General features: G+C 39.0%; 1 protein-coding gene across 1 annotated transcript in view; it reads right to left on the reverse strand.

Annotated features, from left to right (window-relative positions):
• Positions 1 to 16269, reverse strand: part of COL4A3 (collagen type IV alpha 3 chain) — a 127387-nt gene extending 111118 nt beyond the window's left edge. The window contains exon 1 of the mRNA XM_058437764.1: positions 16095 to 16269. The gene's annotated coding sequence lies outside the window, so the exon portion shown is untranslated. The remainder of the gene's footprint in view (positions 1 to 16094) is intronic.
• Positions 16270 to 24938: the final 8669 nt, after the last annotated feature.

Here is a 24938-nt window from a genome sequence, read left to right on the forward strand (position 1 = left end):
AAGATGCCACTTAATATTAGTGCTGTTCATTGAATGTAAGCACCATACTATAAAGGTTCTTATCATTTTTTCCACTTCTGCATCCCCAGATTCTATCTAGGCTGAATGTTAGTCAATGAATATTTATTAAGCCCTGGTACTAGTCTGGGAGCTGGGAATCCAGCAATTGACATTAGACAAAATTCTCATGCTTAAGAGGCTTATATTTTAGGGGAATGAGCTTGATATGTGGCAAATATTTGTGGAATATTATTGCGAGAATAAAACTAACTAGGAGATAATAAATGACTTTGCTACTGTAGTATTAATACGTATTAAAAAAATACCTGCATACCAACATTATCAGTTCACTCCAGGTAGTAAACTTTGGATACCAAAATAAGACAGCCATGATTATTTAGGGCTTCAAGAAACACCTATAGTTGGAAATGGTAAATTTGATAGGAAGAACAATGAAACATGAAAAAAGGCATGGGAACAGCCACAAGGAAAATACAGACAAGTGTAAATTACATGGCTCTCCGAATACGGGTGAATTGCATACCACAGGCAAGCTAGAACTAGTGTGCTCTAATATTGACACCCTACAATGTTACAACACATTCAAAACATCAAGTTCTAATGAACCCGTACTTAATAGTATATAATAGCAAGAATAATTCTAGAAGGGAATTCTGCACCTGGATTTTTGTGCTGCTAACCAATCTTGAAATCAAACTGCTAAACAGGGCTTAGTGTACTGGAAAATCATTTGAAGTCCTTTTACCAGCATTCAGGTTAATGGTTAAAGGTTGGTATTTAAAGTGTACTATAGTTTCCATTTAATACTTTAGTTAATAATACATCATTCCATGGTGTTTGAAAAATACATCAAAACAAGTAATGGCAAACTAGACCAATGCTTCATTTGGGATCAGGAGGTGCTTAGAAAAAAATAAATCTGGCTATCAATTTCCAATAGACAAGAGTAATTAATTTCAATAGGAGAAACACATACAGTTGAAATGCTTGAGTCCCATAGATGGTTTTAAATCTCTCGTTCCATTCAGGATCCTTTCCGTTTTACAGTTGAAAAGGATTTGGTAGTTTCTGATTGGTGTCTATAGTGACATCAGGTATTTCTCAGTTTTTAGAATGAACTACTTGTTTCTCTAAACACACGACCCCACACCTTGGATTTCACAGTCTATTGAAATCAAGGTCAACTGGAAACGAATACATTGCTACTATTCTTTCTGCGCCTTCAGACTTTAACAAAAACCATTGACTGAGAGGACAGTGGCAAATACAATGTAAGCCTGGGATGTGACAAATTTGCCTTTTCTACCCAAAATGTATTGGGCTTTTGCATTTTGCTTTTCGATTCCACCTAACTATGTCAACTCCTATTAAACTACTGCTAAAATTTTAACAACAGAGGAATTTTTTTCCTCCTTAGTGGAAAAGTTTCAGCTCCTAAAACTATTCATGAACTTGTAAATAAGACCGTTTTTCTCACAGAAAATCTCCTCTTGCTTTTTACACAGATGCTAAGTAAATACTGTTCAGCTTTTACTATCTTGATTCTTTCTTGAGCTGATTAGCTGTAAAAAGAGAGTCATTAAGGTAACATAATCTAATAAGAATAAATGTATTTTTTAAAACAAAACTTTTTAAAGATACTTAAGGCACGTCATTATTACGTTAAAATTAGATGTGAATAATATAATTTCTAATCTAAACTTAAGAACACTTCTTCCCGCTTTCTTGAATGTTTAAACATTTTCATAATAACATTTTGGAATAAATGCAAAGCAAAACCAAAACAACATAAGCAGAGAGTTGAGGAGATCTGACATTTGTACTTGGACATTTCATTGTAATTGAACATGTAATTGTTCAATTGCAATTGTACATGTAATTGAACATGTAAATGAAGCCATAAACTTTAACGTAAATTAACATCATGTTACTCATGACAGAAACAAGTTTCCAAGTACAAATCACAGAGAACTAAGATGCTTGCTTTTGGAGTCTGTGCATAAGTTTCTAGAATTTGCAATTGAGACCCAAAATATTTTAGCCCTGCTTGTACTGCTGAAGAGTCAGCTATGAATGGCTTTGTGAGTCTGGGCAGATTTTTGAGTCCTGCCTCCAATGCACACTAGAAACATGCACCAGCACCTTCCTTGTTTTCTAAAATAGGGCAACAATTAAATCTACATGCATTCTTTAGGCATCGACTATGTGCTATAGCTGTACTTGGGACAATGGAAAACTTGAGTGGGCTGGCCTTATGCAGAACAGAAGTGAGATGAGAGCCAATAATTGAACAATCAAGAGTTGAAACTCTGCGTGGAACCAGCATGACGTGGGACGATGGGGAAGAGTGTGGTGCTTTGGGTTGCTGGCACCCAGGAAAGACTTTGTGAATGCAGTGGATGTTCAAGAATGTTCTAATGGAAAGTCAGTGTAGATTAGAGGAAAAAAGCCCCTTTCTTCGAATTGTATCTACATATACACACTATGTAAAGATACAAACTTTGTTCCTGTTCTTTCTTTTCCATCTACATCCAGATCACAAAAAGAAATAACATAAGATGGTGAGGTGACAGTCAGGCTCTGCCAGTATTCAGCTGTGCACCTGGGAAAAGCTTCAGTCTTTCTGGTCTTCAGCTTTCTTAGATTTGGCAAAGCTATCTCTATGTTTTTTTCTACTTCTAGCTTTCTGTGATGAGGTCAAACCATACATGTCTACAGAATGTGGTACCTTCTAGACTGTGAGTAAACATGCAATATAGTTTATGAGTTAACATAGATAAAGATAAGCTCTTGCTGCAGCTTTCCTATTAACATTGGGAGGCACGATCCATCCTTCAGACTAGTTTTTTGTTTGTTTGTTTTTACATTTTTATATGCACAAGAACTATGTATGTTAAAAGCACAAACCCTTCTGAACTTGCCCTTCTCCCAACAACCTGTCTTCATTCTGATTCATTGAATTGGGGCTGGGGCGACAGATATGAATGTTTAGTCTGGGCTGGGCCCAAGAATCTCAATATTTAAGATCTCAGGTGATTCTGATGCCTATGGGTTATGGACGACAATGCAGAAACACTAAAGTAAGGGATTAATCCTGACCTCGGGTCATTTCTCAAGCTGAAGACTTTCAGGGACTTTAGGAAAATTTCAAATCAATCTCTTTGGAATGCTTCAGATTAGAGACAAATCCCTTAGGTCTGTTTGATCCAGTCATAGTTGCAGACTGAATGAGCTGAAGTGAACTACAACAGGGCATTGGTTACCTGGTTATATTTAAATCTCTAAAATACTTATTTTCTAGGATGATCATATGCCAGGGGCAAGAATTTTCAGAGGTAAAGATTGCCAGGTAGTATCAGAGATAGAAACGACCCAATCCTGGGGGAGGAATGGGGGTGAAATAGACAAGGAAATTCATGACTAACTCTGCTGTAAAACTACTGAGGTTGCAATTACACAGGTAAATCCTCCGGAAGAAAGTGGAATTTTTCTTGTGATAAACATCTCACTCAAAGGCCCCTTGCCATGCTTACCAACCTTCACTTACTGGTAATATGTTTCTCTGAGCCTAACCTGAATTTTTTTATTCTTCAATTCAGTTTGCTCCTAATCTGTCCTTAGGAGTGAAAACAGCTGTTACTCTGCACTGGAAAATAAACCAACAAAAAGAAGAAAATATTTTATATACTTGGAAAATATTAAGATATAACCCTTCAGCTAGGTCATTTTATTTTCAAGTGTTGTATGCACTATTTTGAGTCTCCTGTGAACATTCTTATATTTTTAGAGAGGGATATCCCTGCTCAAGGTCACATCCTTACTCTCGACCAGCTTGGATGCAATGATGGGGTGACGGCAGGCAGGGTATTAAGTCCCACGTCCCCTGCCCTAATTCCTGTGACTCAGCAGGGCCATCTCAGTTGCTGCCATTTCTAATTCATTCACCTCCCTTTCCAGCCATCCTTCACTTCATCCTGCCTCTAAAAGGATCTTGTTAAGCACAAATCTCTGTTGATTCCCTGCTAAAAACCCTATACTGCTTCCCCATTGCCTTCAATACAAAATCGAAATGATTTTTAATTGTCAAAATTTAAATAAATAAAAGAGGGGCTTTCATAAATATGGAATATCTTTGCCTTTCCTACAGGCTCTTCTCTCTCAACTTGTAAAAACTTACCTCACTGTAACAGATAGACAATTGGCTTTGAAACTTTTAAAACCTACCACCACGATGGGAATTCCTTGAGGTCAGGGAATTTTTTTTCCCATTCATTTTTATTTCTCCAGCAGTAGTACGTGCTGTGGAGTGTTTGTTAGATGAATACATTTTTTAAAAAAGACTGGATGAATAAAGAAATTATTTAACCTGATTGTCTAAAAACATGTCTAACCATGCTTCACCTGAAGTGATAACATAAGTAAGGTATTTATAACAATATATTCAAATTAATTTTGTTCATTCGACATATAGCTTTATTGACAGAATGGTTTATGTTCTTCATAAACGATATACTGTATTTGAATTTTTAAATAAGTATTGCTACAATTTGGAAAGTCGGCATTTGAGGTTAAGAACCTGGTTCTAATCAGACTCTGATGGCGATTCACAAATCCAAGCTTGATTAAATCTTGATACAGAAACAAATATCTTGGCTCCAGTCTTTGGTTTCAATGGCACGAGTAGTTACAATCATGAAGTTAGCTGCCTCCACTATCACTTACAGAAGATGACCCACATAGATAGCTGAGAACTGAATTAAATCTATTCCAACCAAGAGAAAAATGCAACAGTCCTTAGAGCAACAAACTGGCAAGCGGGGCCTCGCTAAGAGGGAAGAGTCAAACAGTGGCCACTTCCAAGGGATTTGGCATTTTGACTGTTCTTCACCTCTGCCTAAACATGATTTCCACAACTTACAGAGAAGGCAGGAGAAGCAACCTATTGGAGGGGTTACCCCAGAGTTCTAGAGCGAGACTGCCAGGCTGACTGCCCAGTTCTACCACTCACCAACCTTGAGACACACCTTACACATTACTTCCCCTCTCTGCCATTTCCTCGTTAGTGAAATGAGATAATTGTTGTAACCTACCTCATGGAGGTGTGGGGGAACCCTCACCACCATGCCTGGCACAGAACAGTGGGCTCAGAGAGTATTAACTACTATGCTTATCCTCCTGTTTCCATTTCCACTTTTCCAAGATAGGTGTGTATGTGTTGTGAGAAATGACTGGAAGTTTTCCCAAATGCTTTCTGGTAACCTTAGGGATAAGGTTATATCTTTCTCTTTTGACATAAACATGGTCAATTTTATAGATATAAGTGTTAAACAACTTTGCATTTCTGGAATAATACTACTTGGTCTTGGTGATTTTTTTTAAGTATACAGTTATGTGTTACTTAAAATGAGGATATGTTCTGAGAAATGTGTCATTAGACAATTTTGTCATTGTGCAAACATCATACAGTGTACTTATACAAACCTAGATGTATAGCCTACCGTATTAGTCTGTTTTCAGGCTGCTGATAAGGACATACTCGATGGTACACACGTGTAATCCCAGCTATTCAAGATGCTGAGGCAGGAGAATTGCTTAAACCCAGGGAGGTGCAGGTTGCAGTGAGCTGAGATTGTGCCACGGCACTCCAGCCTGGGCCACAGAGCGAGACTCCATCTCAAAAAAAACAAAACAAAACAAAAACAAAACAAAACCATACCCAAAACTGGGTAATTTATAAAGAAAAATGGACCAACAGTTCCAAGTGGCTGGGAAGGCCTCACAATCACGGCGGAAGGCGAAAGGCACAGTCTTACATGGCAGCAGGCAAAAGAAAGCTTGTGTAGGAAACTCCCCTTTCTAAAACCATCAGATCTCGTGAGACTCACTCACTACCATGAGAACACCATGATAAATATCTACCCCTCATGATTCAGTAGCCTCCTACTGGGTCCCTCTCACAACATGTGGGAATTATGGGAGGAGCTACAATTCAAGATGAGATTTGGGTGGGGCACATCCAAACCACATGACCTACTATACGCTTAGGCTATATAGTATACCTGCAGTCTGAAACAAACACATAAATAGATAACTGTGTTTTATATATTACCTACAACCATATATAGGTTTATTGGTTCAGATCAAAAGTACATAATAGATGTGATTCCTAGGCTATAAACCTGTATATTGTAGGCAATTGTAACACAATCGTGTTTGTATATCTAAACATAGAAAAGATACGGTGAAATACAATATAAAAGATAAAAACATGGTACACCTATATAGGGTGTTTTCCATGAATGAAGCTTGCAGGACTGGAAGTTGCTATGGGTGAGTCAGTGAGTGAGTGGTGAGTGAATGTGAAGGCCCAGGACGCTATGGTACATTACTGTAGACTTTATACACACTGTACACTTAGGCTACCCTACATTTATAGAAACTAATTTTCTCCCTTCAATAATAAATTAACCTGAGCTCACTATAACTTTTTTACTTTATAAATTTTAATTTTTAAAACGTTTTGATTCTTATGTAATAACAGCCCAAACCACAAACACATGGTACAGCTGTACAGAAATATTTTCTTTCTCTTTATCCTTATTCTATAAGTTTTTTTCTATTTTTAAATTATTTATTTATTTATTGTTTAACTTTTTAAGTTTTTTTTTTTAAGAACACAGACACAAACACATACATTAGCCTAGGCCTATACAGGGTCAGGATCACCAATGTTAACGGTCTTCCACCTCCACCTCTTGTTTCACTGGAAGGTCTTTAGGACAATAATGCATGGAGCTGTCATCTCCTATGATAAAAATGCCTTCTTCTGGATCCCTCCTGAAGGACCTGCCTGAGGCTGTTCTACAGTATATATATAATATATATATTATATATGTAAAATATATAGTATATATATAATATATATATTATATATGTAAAATATATAATATATATATACACACACACATACATATCTATATATGGCATACATATATATGGCATAGACTCTAAAATAATAAAAAGTATATTATGGTAAACAAACTAGTAAAATATTTATCGTCATTATCAAGTATTATGTACTGTACATAACTGCACGTGCTAGACTTTTATACAACTGGCAGTGCAGTAGCTTTGTTTATACTAGCACTACCATAAACAGGAGTAATGCATTGCACTGTGGCATTGGGACTGCTATACATCACTAGTCTATAGGAGTTTTCAGCTTCATTATAATCTTATGGGCCACCATTGTACATGTGAGGTGTGTCTTTGTTTGAAACATCATTGTTATTCAATGCATGATTATACTGAGTTTGTATTTTATTGTTTTATGTTATTTTGCTAATTTTTTTTCAAGATTTTTTTTGTCAGGATACCTACGTGATTTGGGATTATGATTTTATTTTCTGCCTTATGTTGCTCAAGTTCAAAATCTATTTATAATGATTTGTAAAATAACAAAAATGGAAACAAAATGTTAGGACCCTATCAGTTTTCTCTATGCACCAGAACTGTTGAATAGCCTAACAGTCACTTCTGGACATAATGAAAAAAATTCACTTATAACAATTTTAGGGTAGGAATTTCCTCAAAGGGTAATTAATAGAAAATTTTCTTTTTTTCCCCAAGATTACTGGATTATTTAGACTTTCTATCTCTTAATTTTGGTAATATATACTCTAATGGGAAATCATTTAAGTTCATTCATGTTTTCAAATTCATTAGCATGGCAGGTGCAAATTATTTTTACTTTTGCCTGTATATGTCTCTTCCATATTCTCATTTTGTGTATCAGTAGTTTTTCTATTTCTCTTTGATTAGAAGAGCTAGTATTTTTCTATTTTCAAGTATTTTCCAAACACTTAGCCCCAATATTTATGAATTTACAGCATTTCTACTTTCTTTTGTATTCACTTCTTTTTATGTTTTTGCTTAATTTCCCCCTTTAATTTTTTTACATTTGAATTTAAGAAAACTTTTTGAGTTGACTGCATCCTGCATTTATTTTATTTTATTTTATTTTTGAGACGGAGTCTCGCTCTGTCACCCAGGATGGAGTGCAGTGGCGCAATCTCGGCTCAGTGCAAGCTCTGCCTCCCGGGTTCACGCCATTCTCCTGCCTCAGTCACTCCGAGTAGCTGGGACTACAGGCGCCCGCCACCACGCCCGGCTAATTTTTTGTATTTTTATTTTTTGTATTTTTAGTAGAGACGGGGTTTCACCGTGGTCTCGATCTCCTGACCTCGTGATCTGCCCGCCTCGGCGTCCCAAAGTGCTGGGATTACCAGCGTGAGCCACTGCGCCCGGCCTTATCTTCTTTATTTTATTAAGAATGTGCTCACAGCAATGCCAGATAACTTTCATTCCTCCTTCCAGGCCTGCTCCGTGTCTTAAGGGGCTGACCAAGAGGACCACAGAAAGGGGCTCCCACAAGGGGGTCCTGAGCTTTCAGGCTTCTGGCAAAAGACCAGAGAGGGGGAAGGAGCAGAGTGAGGTCAGGGCCTCTACTTTCCTGGCTCCCTCCCTGCAGGGTTACCTTGAGCACCTGGTCCCTCCCTCACAGCCCCTCACCCTTCATGATTGTGGCCAACTCAACACCACTCTCTTTCTTAGATCCAGGAAAGGGAGCAGTGGTGGAAAAAATTTGACTGTTGAACTATCTCAGATGGTTTACCCAAACCTCACCTTTGTAAACAGTGTCCCTATAAATAAACTGTTCTCAAATTATCCAATTGTGAGTGTGTCATGGGTTTCTTATTGGGATGCTGATGATATAACAGGTATGCATTTTCTTCAGAAGACTCTTTGGAATATAACCCATAAGACCCTTCCTTCCTTCCTTTCTTTCTTCCTTCCTTCCTTTCTCCCTCCCTCCCTCTCTCCTTCCTTCCCTTCTCCTTCTCCTTCTCCTCTCCTTCTCCTTCTCTCTCCCTCCCTCCCTTCCTTTCCTTCCTTCCTTATTCTTTCTTTTCTTTCTCTCTCTCTCTTTTTTTTCTTTTTTTGTCTCACTCTGTCGCCAGGCTGGAGTGCACTGGTGCGATCTCAGCTTACTGCAACTTCAGTCTCCCTGGTTTAAGAGATTCTCCTGCCTCAACCTCCCAAGTAGCTGGGATTACAGGCATGCACAACTACACCTGGCTAATTTTTGTATTTTTAGTAGAGATAGGGTTTCATCATGTTGGCCAAGATGGTCTCCATCTCCTGACCTTGTGATCCACCAGCCTTGGCCTCCCAAAGTGCTGGGATTACAGGCGTAAGCTGCCGCGCCCGGCCAGAATTTTATGTCTAATCTTTGCACCATCAATATTTATTTAAACATCCTGCCATAGTGATCTTGAGTCCTTCCTTAAACTAAGAGTTATTTAGGAAAAAGATTTAAAATGCATAGGTAGGCTATTTGTTGTCGTTTTAAATTTTATCGCATCGTAAACAGATTTTGATTCTTCGTCCAATTCCACAAGTTTATCTAATTTGTAGAATTCTTTCATTGTTTCTTTGTGGTCAAATGATGGTCCATTTTTATAAATATTCTATGAGCACTGGGAAAGAAGATGTATCCTTGCAGGGAGGAGATGCACTTAGTCATATCAGGTGAAGCTTATTAATTGCATTATTCAGTTTCTCTAAACTAGTGCACTTCAAAGCATGGGTCTCAGTTTCTTACCTATGACAAGGTAAATATAGAAATTGAAAGTAAGCATTTAGAAAGCTTACAGTGATTTGATAGAGCAAGTTTATGTTGATTAAAATAAAATATTTGGGCTTATATTTTATATCTTTTAATTTCATTTTCTTTTCATTTATTTATTCTTATATTTTAAGAAAGTATTGGCTCACAAAATAATGGAAATATAAAAACCAAAGAAAACTTCCTTCACTATAGAAAGTTTGAGAAACACTGTTCCAAACTCTTATTTGGGTTGACTCGATTTGTCAAGGATTGTTCATTCACGATTCACTCTCACTCCCCAGGGGACAATGAAACCTCTCTCCCTGCCCTCCAGGCCACCCCTAACCTTCTCCCCACCCTTCACTACAACAACTACCACAAGCACACACTGAGCCATGTCCCAAGGGACACTTGCAGAGATTGAGGACTTGGGGCACATGAGACCATCAAGTGATCTCCATATAACCACCATTGCCGGGGCGGGGAGGGGTTGAAGACTTTCAAAGTCCCATAGCAAGGGTGGGACAGGGGTTCACATTTATGTATATGGCATCATTTGATTCCACAATTAGCTGAGATGAAAAGAGGGTAGATGAGGAAACTGAAACCTGGGGCTGGTTTTCATAATGCCCTGGTCAGGTTCTGGGGAAAATGAAAAGAGCAAGTCAAATATGATAGTGTGTGCTAAACCACATCTAACATTTCAAAGCATTATGTGCACATGAAGAAATTAAATATTTAATAAAATGGTAGGGGAGAAAGACAACAACCAGACACAAACTTAGCCTTCTTCACAATTCTATAACTAGGTTTAGACAAGCTGTTCAAGACAAAATAGATAGTCAGAACCTGGAGTAATAATTGTTTGGGATTAATTTACCATCTGTTTTTCAATGACATTTTGCAACGGGATGGTATAATTACCATTTATACTCTGTGTCAAAAGCAGAGAGAGATAAAAATGAATGTTTGAATTTAGAGCAAATTCTTCCTTTTAAAAGATTTGCTTTAGAGATGAAGAAATTCACTGTACAAATTCACAGAGAAATTTAAGGAAATATGAATTTCTTTTCCTTCAATAATTTTTTTCCCTTTCCACAATTCTCAAGTGTCTGTTTTTGATAAGGGCACTGCTCTTGAAGAAATTGCCAAATTTATTCCAAGGTCTTTGTGTTTTGTAAGAGAATCTGTAATATTCTAAGTTCTTCTTATTATTAGCGTTCCAGAAACTAATTATGAAAAAAATCTTTATTTTTAGCCTTCATAATTACCAAAATAAGAAAATGATTTTCATTTCAGGTAAGCTGAGATATTCCAGCAATTGTAAACACAGTTGTCTTGTATTAGAATAAAGTTTCTTGCAGGACATATTGTAAAATTTCAGCTACATCTGTCTCCAAGATGAGTTATTTGGCCAACTTTGAAATCTGATCGTCCTGATTTGCTGAGTCACTGTAATCTCCCATTGCAGCCCCTTGGCACGTTCTTTGAATTTTGATGCGGGGAATGGCCAACAGGGGAGCTCCATAAATGCACCGTGGTTGGAGCCATTCAACATTTGTATGTGGCTGGTGAAGAGTGATTTTGTGAACTGCTTTTCAAAACACTTCTTAGCTTTCTTTATTGTACTTCCTGCCCCCTCACCCACTTAAATTTTTTGTTTTTGCATAAAGTCTGAATTCAGAAAATACGTCTTTTGTATATGCCAACAGTCTTAAACTTCTGCATCCTTTACAAAAAAAAAATCCATTTCTGGGAATGTGTACAAGGAATGTACTTCCAAATCAAGCAGAGTGTCATCGGCATGATCATAGCAGTATTACTTATAATAATAAAAATTTTGTTATTCCCCAAGTATCCAATAAGAGCAAAGTGGTTGAGAAAATTTAAATGCTAAAAATTGTTTCCATGGCCATATACATATTATTTATGTAGTCTATTTTTAAGAGAAAAAAGACATAAAATTTCATATATAATAACCTTTACATCTATTCTTTTAAAAATTCTATACATAATAGAAGTGCTAGAAGAAGATGCTAAAAACAGTAATGATATTGTCCTTAAGTAGTAAACTATGATTTGCTTTTTTCCTTTTAACTTTTCAGAATTTTGCACATTTTCATTAGTTATGACATATTACTGTTACCCAGTCTGGAGTGCAGTGGTGTGGTCTTGGCTCACTGAAACCTTCACCTCTCGGTGTCAAGCGATCCTCCCACATCAGCCTTCTGAATAGCTGGGACTACAGGCGTGTGCCACCAGGCCTGACTAATTTTTTAATTTGTTGTAGAGATGAGGTTTCACCATGTTGGCCAGGCTGCTCTCAAACTCCTGAGCTCAAGCAATCTGCCTGCCTCGGCCTCCCCAAAGTGCTGGGATTAGAGCCACGATGCCCAGACTACCTATTACTTTTATAATAGAAAATAATTAATACAGTTTGTTTTAATTAGTGATACATTTCAACCTCAAAGAATACACAAAGTCCCTCTTCTGTTACATATTTTGATCTGCAGTAATAAACTGATATGTATATATTCCTAGATAATATATAAAACATATCTATTTATGTGTTTGTTTCAGAGTGTAGAAGTGTTTCCATTTTAGTTCCTCAGGAATGGGTACAGACTGTTGTGAGAAGCATCATGCATGTCCATATTTTAAAAGGGAGTCAGGATCTGCAAGAAATGGAATTCAAGGCATGTTTGCAGAGCCAGCAGAGGAAATATAGTATCATGCAGCAGGCACGCCAAGATGGCAGTAAGGGAGAAGCATCACTCTCTTGAGTTACCTCCAGCTCTTGAGGGACCTGCATATGCCTTGCATTTAAAAAATGAAAATTGATCTCAATGTATTCTTGTTTGATGAATTTTTCAACTCATTTTTGAATAGTGACTGCAGCTAAGATGCATCAGGGAATGTGCTGAATGCAGGGGATGTTTGCTTTCTTTTTCTTTTTTTTTCCACCTGACATTCTTCCTTTCTCTTGGTAGAAGCACATCCATCTCCCTAGCCACTGTGATGGCTTTAGAGCATGCAACTCCAAAGTTTTTCTCTGATGACTTCTGGGAAAGGAAACTTCCTGATTTGCGGGGAAGAATTACTGGTAGAAATGGCTTGTCTTCATAGTAGACATAACACAGAGAAGTATATGGCTGAGACCATGAGGGAAAGCAATCTTAGAATGAAGCAGACATCACGTGAAGACAAGGGGTGAAGGAAACCTGGTCTTTGATGATATGTTTGAAATGCTAGGTCCAGCCTCACCTGAAACCTCCATGACTTCTAAATTTTTTAATTATGGAAGCAAATAAATATATGTAAAATTGTTTACTCTATTTTGAATGGAGAGTTTTAGGCTACTTACAATTTCAAGCCTGCAAATTAGAACTCTGGGTTATTTAGGTCTTACTTGATAAAAGAAATGCATACTAATATAGTGAAATGGACAGGCTTTTTACTGATACTAACTTGTAATAAGCATGTAGCACAAGTCTCTGGGTGAGCAGTTCTTTGATGCTAAATTTGGGAGGATGCAGAGTCATCTATCAGTCATCCCCATATTATGTTGATTAGACCAAAAAACTCACAGATCTGCTTGCTTCTTTCCACCCTCTTGGTCACTGTGTTCCTTTTGGCCACCTCCTTGTCTCACCGGGATCACCATCACACCTTGCCTCTGCTTCTCCGTGTTCTCCCCACCTCCTCTCTTGCTCACCTCTAATCCATTTCCCACACCACAACCAGGGTCCTCTTTCCAAACCACAAATCTCATGATGTTTCTGATCTGCTCAAGATTTTTCTGTGCTCTCCATTCCTCTAAGGATCAAGGTCCAACACCTTCTTATGACCCTGCAGGATGGAGCCCTGCCTGCCTCCCAGCTCCCCTTTCCTTCCTCCCCTGGCCTCTCTCTCTCCAGATACTCATCTTCTCTCTGGTGCTCAAACAGAATCCCAAGCCAACATGGGCTGTTTTCTGTATATGGAAGAGTCTCTCCTCCCATCCTTCCTGGCTGGATATCAATCTCAGTGGTGGACATCATTTTCTCCGGGAAGGGTTTTCTGACATCCTTCTATATGTTCTTTGACAGGCATTCTCTGTCACTGCATTCCTATACTATCATGTGACATTACAGTTGCCCATTTCTTGGTCCATAACTCTTACTAGACCGGAAGCTGTGTGAGGACAGGTCCATCAAGCTCAGTCTCATGTCTTCAGCCATAACACAGCACCTAGCACACAGTAAGTGCCTTATAAATATTTGTTGAATGAGTTAATGAATTAGGAAATGATATGGCAAGCCCAACACATAATACCATATACATGTCAGTGAAAAAGTTATATTCTGCTTGCATATATATGTGTCTAATTCAGAAGGTTATTTATTTGGTAGTGTAGCACATTTAAGTGAAAATGGTTCCAGTTTTAAACAAGTTAAAAACATTTCATTTGGGTTTTGATTCCATGAGTCACAGAACCTGAGCCAGTTTTCTAAGCAAACTGCTGTAACTCTGTTACGTGAGATGGAGTGGGGGAGAAGTGCTTTAAAAATAGCTGACCTGACCGGATATCCCTCTCGGTGGCCTGGGTTATGTAAAAGTATTTTGTGTTAAGCCAATGACTCACAATGGCTCGCTGAGCTTTGAAAAGACTATTTGGGGTCCTTTTTCGGTGTTAAATATCTGCTTATAAACGGATCAGACTAAAACTCTCCTAGAAAAAAGGATACAATGTCCAAATGTTACCATTTTCTAACTCCGGATACTTAAAAAGAATTCTGATGTTGATACTAAAAGTGATTTTTTTTTTTTTTTACAAAGTCCTTTAACAATTTAGTGAAGAAGCCAGGATTCCTCTAAAGTAGAATTGCTAGATTTGGGTTTAACATACTTTTCTATTGGAGTAGAACAATCAGATAATATCTGGAGTTACTAACATTTATTTTAATTTTTTAAAAGGAGTAGCTTGGGGATGTTGTTCTTCTAGCCCTCATAAAAACAAAACAGTGGGGGCTGCTGTTTGTTATAAACTATATTCTTGGTACAGCTGACTGCACCAAAGCAGGCAAGTCTACTGTGCTGTGATATGCCCTGACTCAACAGCTCTATCAAGACAAAGATGAAGTGATCAGCTGGACCAATCCATTCCCTCTGGAGATATGGGGCATTAGATGCTTAGTAGTGGGAATGGAAGCTGAGATAAACACAGAGAAGGTAGAAGGCAGACACTCTGGAAGGAGAAGACATGAATGAATAGAAACCATGATGTGGAAGCTAAGTAGGCAGAAACTATGAGCTAGGCCATACATGGGTTGGTTGTCTGGAGCAGGAATGGACTTCTACTGCGTTGCTATAATTCTCACTGTGGAAGGGACAATGGGCTAATGAGGTCAATAAGCCTGCATATTCCTAAAATAACTTCCATTATCTATGAGACCTGCCTCAAGAACTAAATTCCTATTTATTCTATTGTTAAGGGTGTATACTTACAGAAAACTCAATTTCTTGGGTCTCTGCCCCAACCTTCCTCCCCTGCAAGAAACCCCATCCAGGTATATATGTGCAAACCAGCTTGTAGGGCCATTTGGATCATACACAGCTCATCCCTGCTGCTGTACTTCTCCCCTGCCATGATCACACCATCAATTTCCACTCAAAGGCATCCCTGGAGCAACCATTCTCTTCTTAGTCAGAGCTGTGTGATTATCAGCATCTCCCCATCCTCACCCTCACCCTCCCTCCAATTTTCTGTTTGCAGAAGACCCAGTCCAGCAACTTGGTAAGTCAGTATCTGAAAGGTTGCTGGAATCCAGATTTAAGAAGAAGATGGAAAAATTACTCTATTACCCTGAGTAGGGTGCTTTAAACTTTTAAAGACAGTGTGTCTTCCTGCATGCAAAGATAGAAGAAATGAATTACTGTTCATCATGTGTACTAAAAATATCTGGAAAATCTCTAATGAGTGAGGAGAACACGATTGACAGGAGCTGTTTCAACTAACTCTTTTCTAACTGAATGTTCCAGGAAGCAGATCAGTGCCCTTATTAAAGAGTCCCAAGGGAGCTTGCTCACTCCTTCCACCACGTGAGGACACAATGAGAAAGTGTTATCTATGAACCAGGAAACAGGCCCTCACCAGACACCAAATCTGCCGGTGCCTTGATACTGCGCTTCCCAGCCTCCAGAATTGTGAGAAATAAATGTCTGTTATTTATAAGCCACCCAATTTATGATGTTTTACTAGAGCAACCTGAACAGACTAAGACAAAAACCTTTTCTATTCTTCACCTGTCCTGAAACAAGAACATTTAATGTGATATAATACCCCCTCAAAAACAGATGATCTACACTCTCCCCCATGGCATCCCAATCCTATTAACATCTACAGATGGTGGAGCCTACTTACCCCCTTAATAAAACCAAACTCAGGATCCTCCAAGGTTGGCCTAAGGGAAGAACTTCCTTGTGAAGAGGACACTGGCTGAACTCTGTAACTCTAATTTCAGGTCAACCAAATTCAAACTCCTTTTGTGCTGCTCTCACTATTAGCTGCTCCCCACACTAGCCTGGCCTCGGGAGAGCAGAGATGATGATGCCACTGTCAACACTGGCCTTGTGCATCAAGGCCAGTCTCCCCTTAATTCCCAGTGGGACACCCAAGACAATGGTGTCATCATAAGCCTCATTATTGGACAGTCATCATTAATCACACCATCACAACAGCTGTTTGATTTTTTTTTCTTTGTTTCTTTGACTTTTCATTATGTAATGCGCCTTATCTCAATCAACAGTGCTGTGATAGAGGGCATGATAGAAGCTTGAATGTATATGAAAAATCAAATCAAATAATCTCCCGTTCTCCAACCACCACCCCAAGGGTGGGGGGCAAATCTTTAGAAACAGAAGGCGTGACTAACACACAACCAGCTATTCTGGTTAACAAATTACTGTCCACTCCCATGCTGTTGGGAGATGCTGACTCCTTCATTATCTGGACACTTACAGTAGCCCATGGGTCTAGAATTCCAGGTCCAAGAGGGTGATGCCCAGAGGGAGGCAGGCGTTCCCTCTTCTTCCTCAGTTCGAGGCAGTGTTTCCACATGAGAGTTCTAAGGACCATTTGCATCAGAATGAACTGAGATGTTACAACTGCAGCTTTCCAGGCCACACCACAGACTTATTGAGCCAGAATCCCTGGGGATTTTGCCAGGAAATCTGCATTTTCAAATAAGCTCCCTCTCATGCACACTGAAGTTTGAAAACCAGTAGTCTAAGGCTTTCCTTCTGAATTTCAGTTCTCTTTTTACTTCTTCCTTATTGATAAGGAATGTTTTCTCTCTTCTGTGGGGATTACAATTGCACCAAATAGCTACATGGTGATGGGAGTAGGGGAAAATCAGTGGACTGTATAACAAATTAAATAGATATTCTCTTTATATATGAAGATGAACACACTATCTTAAACCTACATTTGCCATTGCTTTTTTAGTAGTAATGACTAGCTTACCTATATTCAAGAGCAAGGACAACGTGTACAATTGCCCTTCTTCTCGTACAGCTTAAAGGTAACTGGTCCATATAGAGATTTTATCTGATCTTGGCATGTTGTCTCGCAGCACTGTGCACTCACACTTGGGGTAACTGCCAAAAGCCCTGTGTCAAACCACCCATCCTTTGTTTGATCAGACTTTGCACTTGGCCAGAAGCTTTTCGCTTTTTACAATCTGGCTGACTGAATCCACTCCTAAGAAAAGAATTGCAACCTAATGCCAAAAATCCAGTAAGGGCCGGGCGCGGTGGCTCACGCCTGTAATCCCAGCACTTTGGGAGGCTGAGGCGGGCAGATCACGAGGTCAGGAGATCGAGACCATCCTGGCTAACACAGTGAAATCCCGTCTCTACTAAAAATACAAAAAATTAGCTGGGCGTGTGGCAGGCGCCTGTAGTCCCAGCTACTAGGGAGGCTGAGACAGGAGAATGGCGTGAACCCAGGAGGCGGAGCTTGCAGTGGGCCGAATTCGCACCACTGCACTCCAGCCTGGGCGACAGTGAGACTCCGTCTCAAAAAAAAAAAAAAAAAAAAAAGTCTAGTGAGGCAGCCATGCAAAGGAGGGGTCAAAAATGTGTACACAAGTTTAGAGAGAATTTTTCTAAAATGTGCATAATGAAAAAAAGATGAGTCTTTCTATCTATATACTTAAAATGCTCTATTTGGTTTATCTGGTTCAGGTATGAACTTTAAGCATAATCAAATTTTGTCATTGTGTTTTATTAACTTGATACCTCACTATTTTATATTTTGAGTAATTTGAAACAGTAAAGTAACATTTTAAGTTATTGCTGGTGGAAAAGGAAACGTGCTCCCCCAAAAGTAAAAGGATATACTAATAAAGAAAGACTTGGAAATGAATACCAAAATGTAGTAGCATAGCAAAAATTTTGACCAGGTCTTTCTTGGTACAAAAAATAAGAATTATCACTTTTTGAGGGGCATCAATGAGCAAGGCAGAAGCTGAAACCAAGCTGGCACTCAAGGTCACCTAAGAAGGACTGATATTTCAATAGTTATCATTTCTTTTAGAGACTGATTGAGTCAATCTTAATTTTACCAGGACTGACATTCATATGTCTGCAAAAGTTGAAGTGCCTCACAGTTTGCTGACAAGCAATAATTAACCAGCAACTCAGTCTCCACATTCCCTTGTCCATCTTGGGTAAATGCCAGATGAGTTTCCTAGCCAGGGTTCACCCATGTGCACTTGCTGGTCTGCATTTGTTGATCCTGAGGGTACTTCTCTCCTCACTTGTTCATATAAGAGGCTTCTTGGCTGAGGTAGAAGGTTGCTGAACCACCAGTTCTGCTGGCCAGACTATTGTCTGGATTCCTGATGTCTTGCCAGGGTTTTGAGGTGGCAAGCAACAGAAATGATTTAGGCTAATGCATGATCAAAAAGGAATTTGTTGGAATGACACGGGGGCAGCACATAGAAATTGAAGAAAAGTTAAATAAACACAACTCAGAAAAAAACAGCCCCAGGGCTGTTGTGAGAATCAAGGTACAAGAACTGACGGAGAGTTTTTGCAAGGCACTGCTGTCAGGATGAATAACTTCCTTGCACTCTCAGTTGAAGATTTAAATTCCTGGGAGAGGGCACTTGACTGGCTTGGCTTAGGTCCTGTGCCCAATCTGTTGACTACAGGACTGACAAGCAAGGAGGAGAGGGTAGTTCTCTCAAGTGAAATTGACATGCTACCACCAGAAGTAGGAAAGAATAATTGTCAGGGGAAAGTAGCAGACATCCATGTCACTCTGTTTTCTGGTGTCCATGGCTTCCATAGGCCTGCCTGTTGACCTTGGACAAAACTATCTCATCTTGGTTTGGAGTCCTTTTGGCCAAGTTTGGTAACTCCACCAAGTTTGAGTCAATCTTCTACCTGTATGCCCCCTAATGCCTGGTCTGACCTAAAGTCTTCAGTCAAATGCAATTCCGATGAGCCCTCTGATTTGTATTTTCCTCGTTTCCATCCACCACCTTGTTCTGGTTTCTGGTTCTGGTCTGCACTGCTCCTTGGGACTTTTACATATCCATGAGCACCATTTCTTTTCTTTTTCTAATTTACTTTTCAAAATGGGAATTAATCATCCCTTAATTTTATTCTAACTCATAGCTTGCTCCTCCTTCTCCCAGAGGCCCCAGAGTGAGAGTGTGGGAGGTCATCTCTTATGCAACATGGTTTGCTATGGTGGCCATGAAGAACGTAATCATCTTCAATTTGCTTATAGAGTGAGGAACTACCATTCTGATTTTAGAAACAAAAAGTACTGTCCTTCTTTATTTTGAATAAACAGGAAAATTAGAGGCCAAAAAGAGCTTATAACAACATAGATCAGCCCACTCTATTTAGATCAATTCAACGATTTATCCAATTGAAAAAGCATAGCAGTTTCACATGTAAAAACAAATCTGACTTTGGGGAAGCTTCTCTAAACGCTGCTTTGTGAAGGTGAACTTCATTAAAACAGACTCCTAAGTAAATCATTTACAGTATGTTAGTAGATGTTAGAGTAGTTGGTATTAGTCTTCTGGTTTTATATCAGAACATATTAAACACATTGAAAATGTTAGTTTGTGTAAATAAATAATTATTGAATTGGATAGATGTATGATGGCTCAAGAGGGGTTTGATTGATATTCTGTTTCAATAGAGGCTGATTAAAATTGTTAACATTTTTCCCCAATAATTGTGGGTGTTAAGGCCTTTATTACAGATCTGTTTTTTTCCATTATATTTGCTTCTGAGATAATAATATAGCTATTATATAATCTATTTCTGAAATTATAATGCACTATAATGTTTATCAAGCTACTGCTTAACTTGATATAAGGAAGTCAATTTAGTTTTAATTTTGATGCATGGTTTAAGCCAGATCAGCCTTTAAGAAACCTAGAAAAAAGTCTAATAGATTTTATTCACATATATCCCCTGCTGGGAGGTCATTAAAAATGAATGAGAGAATCAGGAGGGGATGGGATGAGTAGAGTGGTCTAGGAAAAGAGGACATTGCTCTTTGACGAACTGACTCAAAATTCTCTTCCAGTGAGTGAATGATCTTGAGCCAATGTGCGTGTTTTATAGTGTTCACGAATGGGAGGTCTCTGAACCCACCTCATTCCAGATTCATAGCTGTCGTGAGTGAGTAGAGGGGCACAGAAGTGGTGAGCTGATTGTGGCTGGAGGCTTTAAATTTATCAAACATTTGGCTGACTCCTGGCCTATAAACAAGGAAAATAACTGGTAAATTCCATATTTATTTGTGGCCAAGATATTCCTGTGGTTCATTTTTGGTAAGAGCTGAGACAAATCAATGGGGAATCAGTAGGTTATTCTAGAAGTAATGCTGAGAAAACTGGCTATTTGGGGGAAATTTTTAAAAATTAGATCTTCAATTTATGGGAAATCGTATTTTAGATTAAATAAGAAAAGATAGATATATATCAAAATGTTAATTCTAGTTATATTTACAAGATAGAATTTAGGGTGATTTTATTTGGAAAGGAGAACTTGCAGTATAAAAAAATTATACCCATTACTCTAATTAATAATTCTACTATATGTCTGTTATTAAAAAATCAGGTATGTAGGCAAAAATCATCATAGCCTTGTTAAAAATATAAAAACTTTAGGTTAAATTATGGTATATAAACATCATCAAATATTATGCATTCATTTTTAAGGGATATTTACTGATGTGAGAAAATACAATATAATGTCAAAAAAGCTGGATACATAATACCATATGCCATATGATCTCACTTTTATGCAAATATACCAAAATATTCTCACTGGTTATCCCCAGGTTCCAATATGAGGAGTTATTTTTGTTTAATAGTTTTGTTTTTACTTTTATCTATATATCTCAAATATTCACAAATGACATGCATTTCATGTATAGTTAGGGAAAAAAAGATCCATGCATAAAGAATAGTTATGTTCAGGCCGGGCGCGGTGGCTCACGCCTGTAATCCTAGCACTTTGGGAGGCTGAGGCGGGCAGATCACGAGGTCAGGAGATCGAGACCATCCTGGCTAACACAGTGAAACCCCATCTCTACTAAAAATATAAAAAATTAGCCGGGCGTGGTGGCAGGCACCTGTAGTCCCAGCTACTCGGGAGGCTGAGGCAGGAGAATGGCGTGAACCTGGGAGGTGGAGCTTGCAGTGAGCCGAGATTGCGCCACTGCACTCCAGCCTGGGTGACAGAGCAAGACTCCGTCTCAAAAAAAAAAAAAAAAAAGAATAGTTATGTTCAATCTAATAATTAGTTGCAGTGGCTTCATTTTGAAACTTCACAAGGATTCATCCTCTGAAGGATATTTCAAGATTTTCCATAAAAGAATGCATCACACATAAGTGCTCGGTAAATGTGCACGAAATGAATTTACACTGCCGACCCCGATGCAGCCAACTACACATTAATGGAATTTGAGGGAGGCTGTGTACCAAAGCTGGTTCCATGCCTTCTCTTTTAGATACATGTCAAAGAGTTCGCTATTTTAAAGACAAGGAAGGCAGAAATTATTAATATTAAATGTTACCCAGAAATATCTCTATACCAGGTATTTTTTGAGGTATCTGATAAAGTCATCATAAAAGTGATGAAATCACTGGCTGAGTTTTAGCGTCAGTATTTACACAGGATGGTGTAAGGTAAATACTCTGTTCATTTTTTAATCGGGATAGTCCTAAGGGAGGATGCCATTTCTGCTGATGTTTCAAATAATGTTATTAGAAAATACCAGCAGCAAAGAATGCACTGAATAATATTTTCAAAAACAAGAAACTCCTTAATGCATTCCAGGAAGTTGATACTAGGTCACAAAATAAAAGGAGAATTAAATGAGTATAAAAAACATTTGGACTATTGCTTTTCTGATATTGAATCTCATTCCTGTCTCAGTAATACTTGGCATTTGTGGAATGCTTGACTGTGTGTAAAATGTGCGATTGTATTATTTCAGGAGATAGGAGGGGAAGATTTTATGTGCCACATCTTGTGATTCAGGAAACAGAACCCGAATTTGAATTTGAGTGGCCTTGGAATTTTAGTGACTTGCCCAAAACTGTCACAACAGTGTCTTTCTTCTGGACCACGATGAAGGGTTCTTACTGCTGCCGGGCACTGCCTCTTTTAGATCCCAGGGTGCCTCAGATGTCCTTGCCTGCATGACTGCCCTTGTAGGGTGTGGGGATGCTGCTCATTCAGGTCACATGGGCTCTGAATGTTCCGTCTCTGAAAGGCCTGAGCAGGTCACAGCGAGTAGAAGCTCTGAACGGTTTCGTGGGCACAGTCCCAGGCACAGACAGTACTCAATAAATCCACATCTCAGTCTTCTGCCTTTCTGCAGCAATTAGAGAGCACTGGCACCTGCGTGGGACACACAGTCTTGCTTCCAATCAGTTGGAACCTCATCTCATAAGATTTCAGAGGCTGCCCTGTTCTCAGTTTTTATTGCTTTTTGGAAAGGATTGCTGATCTGCTTTTGCATAAGATGGCAAAATAAGAATCTAGTCCATGTCTATAAACCTTGAAGCACTGCTACTAATCGCTGACAAGGGCCTGATCTAGGGCATAAAGTAGAAGACAGTAAAAGCACCGCCCAGTAACTCTACTTGTTGCTTTCTGAATTCATTACCAACAGTTTTAAGCACTTTACTTTGCAGATAAACTATGTTTTCAAGCCACTGAAATCTTACTATAATGCTTTCTGGCTCTGTTGCACTTACACATTTGCTTAATATAATGCCTGCAAGTTCACTGTTCAGTACATTTATCAATCTTATTCCTCCTCTCAACTCCAAAGTTTGCTTTTCCATATTTACCTTGTTATAGCATGCATAATTTTACTATTATTCTCTGCACACGTGTCTAAGCCCCTCACTTGATTGCATACTCCATGAGGACAGAAGGGACCACCTGAATTTTATCTCCCTTTGTTCCCAGCGTGTAGCACTGTACCCATCATACAGTAAGACATGGAAAAGTATTTGCTGCATTGTTGAATGAATGAATGAAACATTCAATATTTTGTCCCAAAATAATGTTTCATTCTTCTGTCAAAGGATTAAATAACTACTAATTATTTATTGACTTTTTAGTTTTGGTATCTAATAAAACACCAAGTGTGATGTTAAGAGCTAGAACCACAAAGATGGATGAGACATGAAAACTGTCTTCAAGGAGTTGAGTAGGGGAAGCAACATGGAAGTAGGTTAAACTATTTTTAGATTGCAGTCAAGTAGTATTTCAGTAAATAAAAGTAATTAATTGATGCTTTTTTAAAGTCTCATGAAGTATTCATCGTTGATAACCAAAGCATTTTAAAGCTCAAATTTATCTCATATATTACTTAATTACTTAAATGGTAAATACAGTGGCACCTGACAGTCATTTTTAATTATCTGGGAAGTTTTTGGTTGGAAAGGGCTGTGGCCAGGCATGATGTCTCATGCCTGTAAACCCAGCCTATCACTTGAGCCCAGGAGTTCAAGACTAGCCTGGGCAAAATAGAGAAACACCAGTCTATAAAAAAATACAAAAACTAGCCAGGTGTGGTGCATCTGTAGTCCCAGCTACTTGGAAGGCTGAGGAGGGAGGATTGCTTGAGCCTGGGAGGTCGAGGCTGCAGTGAACCAAGATTAAACCGCTGTACCCTAGCCTGGGTCTCAGAGTGAGTCCCCGACTCAAAATAATAATAATAATGATTTTTTTTTAAAAAGGAAAAGGCTCTACCAAATATCCTTATAACCAGAATTCCCAATTATAAGCCCACATTCTCCACTAACTTGATGAACATCATTGGATCAGTCTCTCACCTATAAATCAAGAATGACACCCAGCACTTTGGGAGGCTGAGGTGGGTGGGTCACCTGAGGTTGGGAGTTCGACACTAGCCTGGCCAACATGGTAAAACCCCGTCTCTACTAAAAATACAAAAAAAAAAAAAAAATTAGGGCCGGGTGCGGTGGCTCACGCCTGTAATCCCAGCACTTTGGGAGGCCGAGGCGGGTGGATCACGAGGTCAGGAGATCGAGACCATGGTGAAACCCCATCTCTACTAAAAATACAAAAAATTAGCCGGGAGTGGTGGCGGGCACCTGTAGTCCCAGCTACTCGGGAGGCTGAGGCAGGAGAATGGCGTGAACCCCGAGGGGCGGAGCCTGCAGTGAGCCGAGATCGCGCCACTGCACTCCAGCCTGGGTGACAGCGAGACTCTGTCTCAAAAAAAAAAAAAAGTTAGCTGGATGTGGTGATGTGTGCCTGTAATCCCAGCTACTCGGGAGGCTAAGGCATGAGAATTGCTTGAACCTGGGAGGCAGAAGTTGCAGTGAGCCGAGATGGTACCACTGCACTCCAGCCTGGGCGACGGAGTGACTCTGTCTCAAAAAAAAAAAAAAAAAAAAAAAATGACATTACCTCATCATCTAAATCAGATATTTGGTAAGAAAGCATCTGCATACATAAGCATTTAAAATATGATTTGAATAAACGTCGGAGTGTATGGAACTCTATATATAGTATACACAAATTTCTTTTTTTTTTCTTTTTTTTGAGACAGGATCTCACTCTGTCTGGAGTGCACACCACTCCACATTGTGGTGTCCACAACAAGGCACACCAGGCTGGAGTGCAGTGCTGTGCTCTCAGCTCACTGTAGTCTCCACTCTGCGGGGCTCAAGCGATCCTCCCA

The sequence above is a fragment of the Hylobates moloch genome, unplaced genomic scaffold, assembly GCF_009828535.3.
Source record: "Hylobates moloch isolate HMO894 unplaced genomic scaffold, HMol_V3 SCAFFOLD_1, whole genome shotgun sequence".
Taxonomy (NCBI): Eukaryota; Metazoa; Chordata; class Mammalia; order Primates; family Hylobatidae; genus Hylobates; species Hylobates moloch.